Source organism: Geotrypetes seraphini, chromosome 7 (assembly GCF_902459505.1).
Source record: "Geotrypetes seraphini chromosome 7, aGeoSer1.1, whole genome shotgun sequence".
In the NCBI taxonomy this organism is placed as follows: Eukaryota; Metazoa; Chordata; class Amphibia; order Gymnophiona; family Dermophiidae; genus Geotrypetes; species Geotrypetes seraphini.
Genome location: NC_047090.1, coordinates 159,383,511 through 159,398,669, shown reverse-complemented (window position 1 = coordinate 159,398,669; position 15,159 = coordinate 159,383,511). Strand labels below are relative to the sequence as shown.

General features: G+C 46.5%; 1 long non-coding RNA gene across 1 annotated transcript in view; it reads left to right on the top strand.

The window, feature by feature from the left end:
- Nucleotides 1–1,864: 1,864 nt before the first annotated feature.
- The window catches only part of LOC117363327, a 33,693-nt gene continuing 20,398 nt past the window's right edge, over nucleotides 1,865–15,159 (top strand). The window contains exon 1 of the long non-coding RNA XR_004540023.1: nucleotides 1,865–1,938. This is a non-coding gene — a long non-coding RNA (uncharacterized LOC117363327). The remainder of the gene's footprint in view (nucleotides 1,939–15,159) is intronic.

Below are 15,159 nucleotides of genomic sequence, written 5' to 3'. Positions count from 1 at the left end.
TCAGAAAAGGCACAATAAAAATGGTCTGGGATATCCCAGGACAAGCAGGCAGCCTATTCTCACATGTGGATGACGTCATCTATGGAGCTCGGATGTGGACAGCCTTGCAAGCAGACTTGCTTGAAGAAACTCATAAGTTTCGAGTATGCCACATCGCGCATGCGCAAGTGCCTTCCCGCCCAGCACAGGTGCGTCTCCTCAGTTCTCAGTGTTCTGCGGAGCCAAGAAGTCCGTCTTTGACGCTCAGCACTGAACTTAGTTCGCTTCGTGCCTTCTCTCACCGCAGCTCGTGTTTTATTTTCTTCTTACCGTGTTGCTGTGCTTTTCTTTCGGTCATTGTTTAAAAAACAAAAGTTGAATTTTTTCATTGAGTGACTGGCGGGGCCTGTCGCACGACCTCAGCCTGCGGGCTTCGACTTTTTGGCAGCTATCTTTTCTTCTATGTCCTGGCCGGTCACGGGCTTCAAGAAATGTAGCCAGTTCCAGCGTGTGATCTCCCTCACTAACCTACATCCCTGGTGTCTTCAGTGTCTGGGGCCTGACCATTGCCCTGAGTCATGTGTTCGCTGTGCAACTCTTCAACCTCAAGCCCTCACACGTCGTCGAGTTCAAGTGGAGAAGATTTTCGGTATGGAAACCCCTGCTACACCCTCGACCTCCGATTTGGTCAGGCCTGCTACAGGGTGTCCTTCTGCCTCCACGACTTTGACCTTGACTCTCATTAGACTTTCCTCGTTTGGAATGTCCTCGACCTTGAGTAAATCTGCCAAATCTTCTCCTGAGCTTCCCTCAGGTCAGATACCTCAGCAGACAGTTCCAGCGGTGTTCCTCAAGATACCTAAACATCATTCCTCCAAGTCAAAGCATTCTTCCTCTTCGTCCTCGGAGCATTTAGTCTCGGCAAGTGGTCCAGTTTCAGACTCGGATCCACAATTGCAAGCTACCATCCAGACCATTTTAGAGCAAGAATTTGTTCAGTTACTGACCAAATGTGGTCCTGCCTCGACTCTGCTTCCTGCAGTCCAGCCTGGGCACTCAGCAGTCTCACAAGAGGTCGAGTCCTTGACTGTGCCTCGAGCTAAATCTTCACACTCTATACAAGGAGCCGAGTCTTTGCGAGTGTCTAGTCTAGAATCTTCACACTCTATACAAGGAGCCGAGACTTTGCGAGTGTCTGGTCTGGAATCTTCACACTCTATACAAGGAGCCGAGTCTTTGCGAGTGTCTGGTCTGGAATCTTCACACTCTATACAAGGAGCCGAGTCTTTGCGAGTGTCTGGTCTGGAATTTTCACACTCTATACAAGGAGCCGAGTCTTTGCGAGTGTCTGGTCTGGAATTTTCACACTCCATACAAGGAGCCGAGTGTTTGCGAGTGCTTCAAGATACCTCGATCCAGCCCACAGAGTCTAAGGGACTTCGATCTACAGCTTCCAGCCCTATATCCTCACATAAGGCATTGCCCGTTTCGAGGCATAGGGTGAAGTCTCCTCGATCTCGCACAAGACCTGCTTCCAGGCAGCACTCTCATCGCCGGTCTAGGCCCTGTGACAGGGAAGCCCCTGTCCCAAGGAAAAGAACAGTTAAACTTCCCCAGCAGGCATCAAAGGGCTTGGTAAAACCTGGCCTGGAGCAGACTCAGCTGACTCAGCCCAGAGGGAAGGGGCAGAGGCAAGGTTCAGTACAACACAACAGCCAGGGGGGAAGGGCACTGCAAACCAATTATCTCCCCTATCGATCCTTTCCTCAGAGTGAGAAAACCTAAACCCAACCCAGGAGGGGGTGGGGTCAGCACTCGTGATAGAGGAGACCAGCTGCCTCAAATAGAGAGGAGGCAGAGCAAGCAGGGGCTCAGCTGGCTCTAATGGAGAGAGTGCAGCTACTTGCCGAAGGGGCAGTTCCAGAGTTCCAGTTCCCCAGCCCAGGACGCTATACAAAGGTCAGCTTAGTAGGAGGGAGATTATAAGCCCTGGGAGGTTTATTGCCTTGCCTAACAGACCCTGGGAGGGTGACCCGGGAGTTGTGTATGGGAAAGAGCACTTTGGCAGAGAACTGACAGGCAGGCAAGGTGGGGGAGGGGAGGAACAGAACGATAGAGGAACTTGCCAATACAACCTGGACTCCCTGTCCAATGAAGAGGAAATGCCCAGTATTCATGAGGACAGTGAATGGGAGGAGGACATGGAGATAGGGGGGAATGAAATGTGAAGGATGGTTCTAAAAACCCTTAGCTAAAGCAGGCTGTAAGAAAGGCAGAAGCAGCTCTGCCTAATTAAAGGCAATTTGGGGGAAGTCTGTTTTCCAGGCTTTCCAATGAGCCCAAAGGACTCCAGAGGCAAAGTTAGGAGTTTGTAATTGTCTCAGTGAGGGAGACCCTTGTGGGGGGAGAGCAAGTAGCCCAGCAGCAGGGATGACTGACTGAGTGAGCTCATGAACACTGGCTGGAAGTTGCCAGCCTGCCCAGGAACATGTGAGCTCCAGAAAACTAAAGCACACTCCTGAATGGTGGTTTTGGAAAAACTTTTTTTTTTTTGTGCTTTTGCTGACAAGTACAGGGCAAGTTGCCCACACTGGAGCAAGAGGGATTGCTCCAAAGGACTTATAGGACATTGCCTTGATGAACATATTATTGGTTTACCATGCTCGTGGAATTACAAATAAAGTGAAGCTGTTTTTCTTTTGAGAAATCCCTTTTCCTGGTTTTCCTTTCTGCCAGCCATACAAAAGGCGCTACATGAATCTACCTGTGGCCCGGGCCCGGCTTTCCACCAACCTAGAAATCGGCCCGGTCACAGCCCTCATCGAGGTGCAGGTCCTTCTCCAAGAGAGAAGCCTTCCTCATCCAGGTCTTCTAGCTCTTTGAGGACTCCAACTCCTCGATCCAGGACACCAATAGCAGAACCTGAGGGCTCCACTTCTCCCAGTGCCTCATCCCAGGCTGCTTATTCGCTGGGATATCAATACTCCAGAGAAGCCTCGCTTTCGTTTTCCACTCGAGGCGCCTGGAGGTCATCGAGTCCCTCTCAAGGCCATCCTCTTGTGGATCAGTTGTCCTTTACCTCCTTCCTCCGTCAAAAGGCTGAGGACTTGGATCTTAAATTGGACTCTGGTTCTAAGTACTCTAAGAAGTATTTAGAGGAAATGAGTTTGCCTCGGCCTCCTGCGGAGTCTCTCAAACTTCCTCTTAACAGGCTTCTTTCTCAAACTTTCAAACAAACTCCTTATGCCATCTCTGCTGTTCAGGCAAGTTGGAATCAAGGTATAGAACTGTACATTGCAAGGGCTTTGAGAATTCACAACTATCTCATCAGTCCCTTCTTGTATAATCTTCCTTAAAGAGGAGTCATTCTTCCAGGGTCTATGCTACCGTACCTCCTGGCAGAGAGGGCAGGACCATGGACAAGTTTGGCCGTCATCTTTATCCAAAATTCGATGATGGCCTCCAGGGTTTTGAATTATAATTTTATCTTTACTACTTATTTCAAGTATTTTATTGATATACTCCCTGGTTTTTCTAAAGACCTTGATCAACACAAGCTTTTAGAGTTCCAGTAAGTCATTGCTACTTTAGCACAACTCAGGTTATATCTTCTTCAGTCATCTTATGATGCCTTTGAACTTTCCTCGAGGGTCACTGCTTTCTCAGTAGCGATGCGCCGCCTTGCCTGACTTCATACCATTGATATGGATCCCAACATTCAGGATTGTCTGGCCAATATTCCTTTTGAAGGCAATGACCTCTTTGATGAATCGATAGAGGCTGACACCAAGAAGTTGTCTGAGCATGAGAAATCTTTTGCTTCCATCGTCAGACCAAAGCCTAAGCCAGCTCCTTCCAAGCCTTCTCAAACTCTTCCATCCTATCAGAGGCATTATCCTCCGAGGGCAGCTCCTTACACTCAAACTCCTCCCAAGAAACTGCAACAACAGCAGAAGCAACAGAAACCTCAGCTTTCTGCTGCACCAAAGGTTTCTCAGCCTTTTTGACTGTCTCAAACAGTTCTGCCATTGTTCTGCCTCTGTCCTCTCCTCTTCCCTTCGGAGGTCGTCTCCATCATTTTTACATCGATGGGAGACCATTACATCTGACCTCTGGGTGTTGTCAATAATCAGGGAAGGATACTCTCTTCATTTCACTCAGATTCCACCAGAGCTTCCTCCAAGAGAGTATCCTTCCAATCCATCCCAGACTGCCCTTATTCTTCAGGAAGCTCAAACTCTGCTTTGTCTCCGTGCCATCGAGGAAGTTCCCTTGGAACAGCAGAGTAGGGGGTTTTACTCCCATTACTTACTAGTTCCAAAGAAGATGGGCGATCTGCAGCCCATACTGGATCTCAGGGCTCTCAAACAAATTTTTGGTCAAAGAAAAATTTTGCATGCTGTTCCTGGCATCTCTTTATCCCCTTCTAGATCAGAACAATATGTTATGTTCTCTCACACATTCTCATTCATCCGGCCTCCCATCAGTACCTCAGATTTCGGGTGGGGAATCTGCATTTTCAATACAGAGTGCTACCCTTCGGTCTGGCATCATCACGAGTGTTCACCAAGTGCCTAGCGGTGGTGGCAGCAGCTCTGCGGAACCATGGTCTTCAGGTGTTCCCCTACCTGGAAGACTGGTTCATCAAAGATTCAACATCTCAGGGGGTTATTGTAGCGACCCAACGGACTACGTGGTTCCTACAAAGCTTGGGATTCAAAACAACGTTCCCAAATCCCACCTTCAACCCTCTCGGAGCCTACAGTTCATCGGAGCTGTTCTGGACACTGTCCAACTCAGAGCATTCCTTCCTCAGCAGCATCTGGATGCTCTTCTTCAGCTTTGCTGCAAAGTGTCTTCCCTTTTTTCACTCTCAGCGAGACACATGATGGTACTACTCAGTAACATGGCCTCATCCGTTCACGTGACTCCTTTTGCCAAACTTCACCTCTGAATTCCTCAGTGGACCCTGACATCTCAGTGGGCGCAAGTTTGCGACCAACTCTCTCAACACATTACAGTCACTCCTTCGTTGAGACAATCTCTCCACTGGTGGATGTTCTCTTCCAATCTCACCAGAGGTTTACTGTTTCAGACACCCCCTCATCAGAAAGTTCTCACAACAGATTCCTTGACCTATGCTTGGGGGGCTCATCTCGATGGTCTCCATACTCAAGGCTACTGGTCCAGCATGGATCATCAGTGTCGCATTAATCTGTTGGAACTCACAGCGATCTTCAATGCTCTCAAAGCTCTTCAACATCTTCTTCATGGCCAGGTAATCCTTATTCGGACAGGCAATCAAGTTGCCATGTACTACGTTAAGTAGGGAGGAACAGGATCTCTCCCTCTGTGTCAGGAAGCTCATAGGGTGTGGGACTGGGCGATCCATCACAACACCTTCCTGAAAGCAGTCTACATTCAAGGAGAGAAACTGTCTGGCAGACAAATTGAGTCATCTTCAGCAACCTCACGAATGGACACTCAATTCCTCGCCTCTTCATCACGTTTTTTTCTCAGTGGGGAACTCCTCAAATAAATCTTTTTGCGTCTCCCCACAACCACAAACTGCTTCAGTTCTGCTCAAGGATATACTCTCCTCATCGCCTTAAGGCAGATGCTTTTCTTCTGGAATGGACGAATCTGTTCCTGTATACGTTCCCTCCATTCCCTCTCATTCTCAAGACTCTTGTCAAGCTCAAGAACGATCATGCCACCATGATTCTAATAGCTCCTCGGTGGCCCAGGCAACCCTGGTTCTCCCTTACATAAGAACATAAGAATTGCCGCTGCTGGTTTAGACCAGTGGTCCATCGTGCCCAACAGTCCGCTCACGCGGCGGCCTTTAGGTCAAAGATCGGTGCCCTAACTGAGACTAGTCTTACTTGCATATGTTCTGGTTCAGCAGGAACTTGTCTAACTTGAATCCCTTGTCTAACTTGAATCCCTGGAGGGTGTTTCCCCTATAACAGACTCCGGAAGAACATTACAGTTTTCTACCACTCTCTGGGTGAAGAAGAACTTCCTTATATTTCTACTGAATCTATCCACTTTTAACTTTAGAGGGAGCCCTCTCGTTCTCTCTACCTTGGAGACACCTGCGGCTGCTTGGACGATGGCTGAGGGGGCTGAGGGGGCTACTTCAGCTCAGCAGCAGAGAGCCATACCTTCTACCAGTTTTTCCATCTCTGCTTACAAAGAGTCAAGGATCTCTTCTTCATCCCAACCTGCAGTCTCTACACTTGACAGCTTGGTACCTCTCAACATAACTCCTCTTCAGTTTTCTCAACCTGTTCGGAACATTTTAGAGACTTCCAGAAAGCCTGCTACTAGACAATGCTACCACCAAAAATGGACTATATTTTCTTTGTGGTGCATCTCTCATAACAAGGAGCCTCGAGATAACTCCTTGTCTTCCATCTTGGATTATCTTCTGCACTTATCTTCCTTTGGCTTCAAGTCTACAACCATTTGAGTCCATCTTGGTTCAATTGCTACTTTCCATCAGTCTATCGAAGAGAAACCCCTTTCAGCTCATCCTGTAGTTTCCAGATTTATGAAAGGACTTTTCAGTGTCAAGCCTCCTCTCAAACCGCCTCCAGTAGTTTGGGATCTCAATGTTATTCTTGCTCAATTGATGAAACCACCTTTTGCTCCAATGGATACAGCTCATCTAAAATATCTCACTTGGAAAGTGGTATTTCTCATTGCCCTCACATCTGCTCGAAGAGTTAGTGAGCTGCAAGATTTAGTTGCTGATCCACCTTTCACAGTTTTTCATCATGGCAAGGTGGTTCTCCATACTCATTCTAAATTCTTACCTAAAGTGGTTTCAGAATTTCATCTCAATCAATCCATTGTACTTCCAGTGTTTTTTTCCAAGGCCTTATTCTCATTCTGGAGAATCAGCTCTTCATACTCTGGACTGTAAGCGTGCTTTGGCCTTCTACTTAGAACGCACCAAACCACATAGATCTGCTCCTCAACTTTTTGTCTCCTTTGATCCGAACAAGTTGGGACATCCGATTTCTAAGCGAACCATCTCCAACTGGATGGCTGCTTGTATCTCTTTCTGCTATGCTCAGACTGGACTGCATTTACAGAGTCGAGTCACAGCCCACAAAGTCAGAGCCATGGCGGCTTCAGTGGCTTTCCTCAGATCTACTCCTATTGAAGAAATTTGCAAAGCTGCCACCTGGTCCTCGGTTCATACTTTCACCTCTCATTTTTGACGGGATGGCTATTTTGGCTAGGCAGTATTACAAAATTTATTCTCCTGAATTTCCAACACTCCCACCATCCCATTCTAGTTAGCTTGGAAGTACCCACATGTGAGACTAGGCTGCCTGCTTGTCCTGGGATAAAGCACAGTTACCATAGCAGGTGTTATCCAGGGACAGCAGGAAGCTATTCTCACAACCTACCCACCTCCCCAGGTTGGCTTCTCTGCTAGCTATCTGAACTGAGGAGATGCGCCCTGTGCTGGGTGGGAAGGCACTCGTGCATGCGCATTGCGGCAGACTCAAAACTTCTGATTTTCTTCAAGCAAGTCTGCTTGCGAGGCTGTCCACATCCGGGCTCCGTGGATGACATCACCCACATGTGAGAATAGCTGCCTGCTGTCCCTGGATAACACCTGTTACAGTAAGTAACTGTGCTGTATGGATTCTAAATATGACATATGCCAGTCTACATTTTTCATTATGCATAAAGCTTACTGGGCCCCTGCTAAAATGGCTAAAGTGTTACATGCGACTTAAGAGCTCTGTTGGTCATGCCAACAGCAACCTGGGACTCTAATACACCTCTTATATGAATGCCCTAATGTACAAGTTTACTGGTCAGACATTTGGTCCAAAATCTGCTCAATTTAAACTTGAATATTAATGAGTTGCCCATGTCATATAAATCAATTATATTGCGTTCCTCTAATCCAGATATATCAATACCACTGTTATATAAAAAATATTTGATTTCATGATTGCCTTAGCTATCCATCATATTGTTTCCAATTGGAAAGACAATTCTAGGCTTAATTTTTACGAATGGTGGAATCACCTTTGTGTCATCAGAAAGTATGAGGAAATAACATTCAAACAAAATAACATGAATATGTAAGGACTCATATAAATCCTAATTAACTTTACTTTGTATATTAACTATACTATATTTTGCATATTATTATGCATAGTTTGGTATCTACAGCTTATTGTTTTGTTTTATTCTTATTCTTTTATATTTGTAAAATTTCAATTAAAAAAAATGGTTGCTTGAACTCTGAAAAAGAAAAACTTAGTCACATTGGCTTAATTGTTCTGCCTATTTTATTCATAGCAATAACAAAACCCCAAAACAAAAATTCCACAATCAGCAATTGCAAAAAGCAAAACAAAAATATAATTCAAAATATGAACCTCAATAGGTATGTCCTTAAATATCAAACATTTTCAAAGAGTTAAGATCTTAAAGCAGATGATTCCATAAATAGATCATCCGTGGCAAGGAGGTAAAGTCTCAGACCATATGTCCCTATCACATGCCAGCCTAATGGCCAATGCGGACAAAGATTTTAATCACTGGCCTTCCTCCGCCACCTCCAATTAATGTGCCAAATCACGCTTTATGGTGATAAATAATACAAAATATAAAAATCCACTTATCTGAGTGGTATCAAGCAAGTCATAAAGAGAGCTCCTAAACATCAAGGTCACTTAGAGCAAAACCTTTGTCAAATAATCATGCATTTTTATCTTATTATTATGTTTTATCCAATTTTATGTATATGTCACTGTACAGTTCTTCTCTGTTAACCGCCCGGAACCTCACGGATGGGTGGTATACAAGAATAAACTTATTATATGTCTGCCACCTGGATCCCACTGCAATCTGCAGAGTGGATACTTTTGTGGAAAAGTCCAGTCCAGGCTGGACACATCTCATCTTTCATAAAAATCTGTCTTTTGAGGAGGGGATGAGAGGATGTCTGTTTTAGCAGAGTGGGAGAGGCAATTATAACTTCCTGCTTGTCTGGGGGCAGATTTTTCTCCTTATGGAAGTTTTGTGTAACAATGTGCAAAACTCAGGCTATGAGGACATGGCTTGTTTCTCATTTGTACGGTTACCAGACGTCCATATTTCCCTGGACATGTCCGGATGGCTTTTCAAAACCCAGCACTTTGTCCGTGTTTTGAAAAGCTTTCTTCCACATTGCGTCGAGCAGGAGGGCATTTGCACATGCACGGATGCCACAAGATGACCGTGCACATGATATCATCGCGTCACAGCTGCACATGCGTGGATGTCCTCCTGTACGACAAGAGCAGGCAATGGGGGGGGCGGGGCTGGGGTGAGACTGGGGGCGGGTCTAGGGGTCCAGACCATAAGATTCTATGTTCTCACCATAAGATTTTAAAATGTCACAAGCTAGTATGCGGTTTTCAGCATCTAAGTACTGAGATGTTGACTTTTCAGTTAAAGGCCCACTTTTATGGGAGCTTAAATCAGAATGCAAATTAGGTTGGGGGAGATATGGCCAATAGGAAAAAGGAGGTATTGATGCCCCTGAATAAGACTCTGGTAAGACCTCATTTAGAATGCAGTGGTACCTCGGTTTACGAGTGCACCGGTTTGCAAGTGTTTTGCAAGACGAGCAAAACATTTGCAAAATCGGTGCCTTGGAAACTGAGCATGGCTCGATTTACGAGCACCCCCCCCCCCCCCGCAATCTGGCACCCCCCCCTGCTTCGAACCGGCACCCCCCGCCACAAACCGACCCCCCCCAACACGATTGGGCACCCCCCCGACACGATCCGACCCCCCCGACACAATTGGGCACCCCTCTGCCACTTCTTACCTTCATCTGGGCACTCTTGAAGATCGGCCCTCGTCTGCTGGGCCTTGAGCATGCTCAGATGCTCAAGGCCCAGCAGATGAGGAGTCCGATCTTCTAGAGCAGTGTTCTTCAACCTTTTTACACCCGTGGACCAGCAGAAATAAAATAATTATTTTGTGGACCGGCAAACTACTAGGACTAAAATTTAAAAACCCCGTTTACGCCCCATCTCCGCAAGCTCGGTCCCCGCAAACCATCTGGTCCCATCTGCACAAGCCGCAATTATGATTTTATATTGAACGTATTTTATTAAAGTATAAAAAGAAACAATATTCTGAACAATTGTGATTTTATAAATACAAATATACAGAGCACAGACCAACAAAACCCCTGTCTCCCCTCCCCTTCACATATATCCCCCCTACTATCAAGAAAACTGAACAAGCCAAGTTATTATAGAATGCTACATAGAAATATCATGCTAACAGAATACTGCAGTCCCCAGTTATGTCTCTAGCAGGATATATAATTCAAATCTGATATATTCTAATGACAAAATAGAAATACAATTATTTTTTTCTACCTTTTGTTGTCTCTGGTTTCTGTTTTCATCTTCTTTTCACTCTTTTTCTTCCAGCATCTGCCCGTTCCATCCAATGTCTGCCCTCTCCCCCTTCCATATGTATCTGACTTCTTTCTATGCCCCTCTTCCTTGTCCATCCTCCTCTCTCCTTTTTACATCATTCATTCCAGCTTCACTGCCTTCTTCATTTTTATCTCTCTTACACCAGATCTAGCATCTTTATCCCTCTCTTATTTCTCTGCTGACCCCCTTTCCAGCATCAATGTCTCTCTACTTTCTCATTCCTCTCTCCCCCCTTTCTCTCATCTGATCTCTCCATTCCACCCTGACCCCCTTCCCCTCCTGTAATCTCCCTGCCAGCTGTTTCCTTCCTTTTTTCTTTCTCCCTACCCTCCTTCCTTTTTTTCCTTCTCACTTCCCTCCTCCCTCTATCCAACATTAACTCTCTTCCCATCCCTTTCCCTCCTCCCTCCCAGCAGCATCTCTCCTTCTTCTCCCTTCCCTCCTCCCTCTATCCAACAGTAACTCTCTTCCCATCCCATTCCCTCCTCCCCTCCCAGCAGCATCTCTCCTTCTTCTCCCTTCCCTCCTCCCTCTATCCAACAGTAATTATCTTCCCATCCCTTTCCCTCCTCCCCTCCCAGCAGCATCTCTCCTTCTTCTCCCTTCCCTCCTCCCTCTATCCAACATTAACTCTCTTCCCATCCCTTTCCCTCCTCCCCTCCCAGCAGCATCTCTCCTTCTAATTCCCTTCAAGTCCAGTAACAGCTCTCCCTTTATCCAGCACCTTCCCAGCCTCCTACAGTGGCTTCCTCTCCTTCCAGCAGCTCTCAGTACTTGCCTGCAGGAAGTTGCCGGTAAATCACTGCCCTGGCAAATAGCCACTGTGAAGGCTCCCCAGGACCTTGTTTGCACACGCTGACCATCTCCCTCCACCTGCACCTGAATCTGCAGCTCTCTCCGGTCTAATCGCAACTTCCCCGCGGCCCTCTTCAGCAACTCGGCAGGGGCGGCGATCAAGACACGCTACCGACGTCGGGACCTTCACTCTCTGAGTCCCGCCTATTTTGTTTAAACTTCCTGTTTCCGAACAGGCGAGACTCACAGAGGGAAGGCCCCGACGTTGGCAGCCTGTCTTGATCGCCTGAGGCTGGGAGGAACATTAGTCAGCAGGAACCACAGTCGGCAGGAAATTTAACTGCCGACTTGATCTCGCCAGCCCTGCGCGGACCGGCAGAAATTTTCTGCGGACCGGCACCAGTCCGCGGACCGGCGGTTGAAGAACTGTGTTCTAGAGTGCCCAGATGAGGGTAAGAAGTGGCGGGGGGGTGCCCAATCGTGTCGGGGGGGAAGTCGAATCGTGTCAGGGGGGTGCCCAATTGTGGCGGGGGGGTCGGATCGTGGCGGGGGGGTGCCGGTTCGAGGCAGGGGGGGTGCCAATTCGAGGCAGGGGGGGTACCTGATCACAGTGGGGGCCTTCGAGGGGAGCAATGCCGGTTCTCGGGGTGGGGGGGAACGCATCAAAGTGAGTTCCATTATTTCCTATGGGGAAACTCGCTTTGATAAACGAGCATTTTGGATTACGAGCATGCTCCTGGAATGGATTATACTCGTAATCCAAGGTACTACTGTATTGTGTACAGTTCTGGAGGCTACACCTTCAAAAAGATATAAAAAGGATGGAGTCGGTCCATAGGAAGGCTACTTGGTGTCTTCGTGGTGGTGGTCTTCGTGATAAGGCGTATGGGGACAGACTTAAAGATCTCAATCTTCATACTTTGGAGGAAAGGTGGGAGAGGGGAGATATGATAAAGACGTTTAAATACCTACCTAATGTAAATGCGCATGAGTCGAGTCTCTTTAATTTGAAAGGAAACTGCAATGAGAGGGCATAGGATGAAGTTAAGAGGTGATAGGCTCAGGAGTAATCTAAGGAAATACTTTTTTATAGTAAGGATGGTAGATGCATGGAACAGTCTCCCGGAAAAGGTGGTGGAGACAGAGACTGTCTGATTTCAAGAAGGCGTGAGACAGGCACATGGGATCTCTTAAGGAGAGGAGGAGATAGTGGATACTGCGGATTGGCAGACTGGATGGGCCATTTGGCCTTTATCTGCATCATGTTTGCTGATTGCTGTGCTGGGGCTTGTGGTTGCTGTGCTGTGGTTGCTGTGCTGGGGCTTGTTTCTGATATGGTTTTCAATCAGAGTATAAAGACCATCCTATTCACATACTAACTATTAAAGCAACATAAAGGAGATAGCTGACTAGTCCCCATTAGGAACACAACATAGAACACAATACAGGTATTATGTGTGTAAATAAGTAGGATTTATTAGGAACATAGTGCAAGATACTAGTATTATATGTGTACTGTGACAGGGATGCCGCTGTCACTGGCTTAAAACCTGCTATAAATCCTGCCACTAAAGCAAATGTGCCTACTAATGTACTTCAAAAGTTTTTTGGTTTTTTTTTTGGTTTTTTTTGTAACATCGCTGTCTGTATACAGTCTCTTCCTCTGTAAACCGCTCTGAACTGCTTGTGGTATTGCGGTATACAAAAATAAAGTTATTATTATTATTCCTAAGCTAAGGAAGCTGCCCATTAACTCTGTTCCCAGTGCTAAGATCAGACAGGCAGGGCAGAACAGAGAAGGGATGGCACAGAAGAACAGAATACCTGTTCTAAGTCACTATAATCCTTTTTATAAACCATCTGTTAATTATCCTGTAAAAGCTCTGGTCGGGCAATCTGACACAGTAAGGAAAGGGAGCTGACTGGCAGAACGTGGTTAGAGCACCAGTGAAAGTTCCCCAACAAGATAAATCAAAGCCAGCTGAGAACACAAGCAGGCAATCAGGAACCTGGAGGGAAGGACGTTCCTCACAGAACAGGGAACTGAAGGCTAAGAGCTCTGTCTTACTGCCTTCTCCTAAGAAACTTCCAGTCCCACAGCACTGCCATGCTGACAAAACTTTGCTTTCCAAGGGAAGGGAAAAGCTCCATGAGCAGGGCTGGCCTAATGCTGTTCCAGAAGATAGCTTGTACCCAGCTTCAGAGAGTGAGGAGTCCCTTATGGAATTAGAGGGATATGTCTCTGAGGGGAATGAAGTGGACTGCAGCCCTGAAGTCTTAGACCAGGGGTGCCCACACTTTTTTGACTTGCGAGCTACTTTTAAAATGACCAAGTCAAAATGATCTACCAACAATAAAATTTTTAAAAAAACACAACGCACACTGTACGCATTGTTAATTATCATTCCTATTCCGGGGTTTTTTCAAAGAGGTCAAAGCAGATGACTCTATGCACTGGCAGCTCAGTAACAACCATACAAAAATAGACAAATACCCACCCCCCTCCCTTTTTACTAAACCACAATAGCAGTTTTTAGCACAGGGAGCTGCGCTGAATGCCCAGCGCTGCTCTCGACGCTCATAGGCTCCCTGCGCTAAAAACCACTATTTCGGTTTAGTAAAAGGGGACCATATTGTAAAATATAGAAGCAGATATAAATTCAGACACATTTTGATCACTAAATTTAAAATAAAATCATTTTTCCTACCATGAGTCTCTGGTTGCACTTTCTTCTTCTGACTGTGCATCCAATCTTTCTTTCAGCCTGTATGCTTCCTCTCCTCCACACCTCATTCCCTCCCCCAACTTTTTCTTCCTCTCTCCCTGACCTTTCTTTCTCCCTGCCCTTCCACAAGCCACTGCCGCTGCCATCAGGGAACAGGACCCAAACCGCCACCAATGGATAACAGGCCCCAAAGCCGCTGCCGCCCCATGCTCTCCCTGCTTCGGGCCGACCAGCATTCCTCTCCCCGACGTCAATTTTGCCGTCGGAGAGGAAGTTCCGCCCAGCCAGGCAGCGATTGGCTGGCCCGAACTTCCTCTCCGACGGCAGAATTGACGTCGGGGAGAGGAAGACTGATCGGCCCGATAGATCGCCAAGGCAAAGTGAGTCCTGGGTGATCGACTCACTTTGCCTTGGCGAGCTACCGGTCGATCGCGATCGACCTATTGGGCACCCCTGTCTTAGACTATATGTCTGAATGCAGCATGAGTCAGTAAAGTACTGTGTGGGGGAAGGGAATGAAAGTTTCTTCTATAACAATGGTCTAAAGTACTTTAGAAAACATTTCTGTCCTTATGTGGGACTGTATAATGAATGAAAGTTTGATGTGTGAATGTGAGGATTGCCTAATAGCAGAAATTAAATCAGAATCCCTGTATGCAAGCAAAGCATAGTGAGTGGGGGTGGTTAATGCTAACTAACCTTAAAAGGAGAAATAAAGCCCAGAGTGGATTCAGTGACCTGACATTGCACATCCCTGATAGTGGGAACATTTGGGAGGGGAATCTTAGACCATTAAAACAAGGGTGGATGGTTCCCAGCCCACTGCCGAGAAATAAGAAAGGTCAGTGGGATATTCATACTTCAGTCAGGTGGGGAGAACTTCCTGAAGATACAATATGCTCAATACAATAATTGTGCCAAACCTAAAAAGAGTGGAGCTTAAGCCAGGGCTGGCTGGTCCATGGGGGCTCTTGTATATAAGTTCTTGAAACCAGAATGCTGCCCAGAACTGTGCAAAGCATGACAGCCGAACTGTGATCAAAGAACCCGGATTAAAAGGGACTTGTTTTGTTTTTTTCTGATTGATACAAAAAGTGGCTGTAAGGAGAACTTTTGTTTGTGATAAATCTCTTCCAAGCATCATCAACCGGTGTGACTGTATTAGAACCAGTGCAAACTGA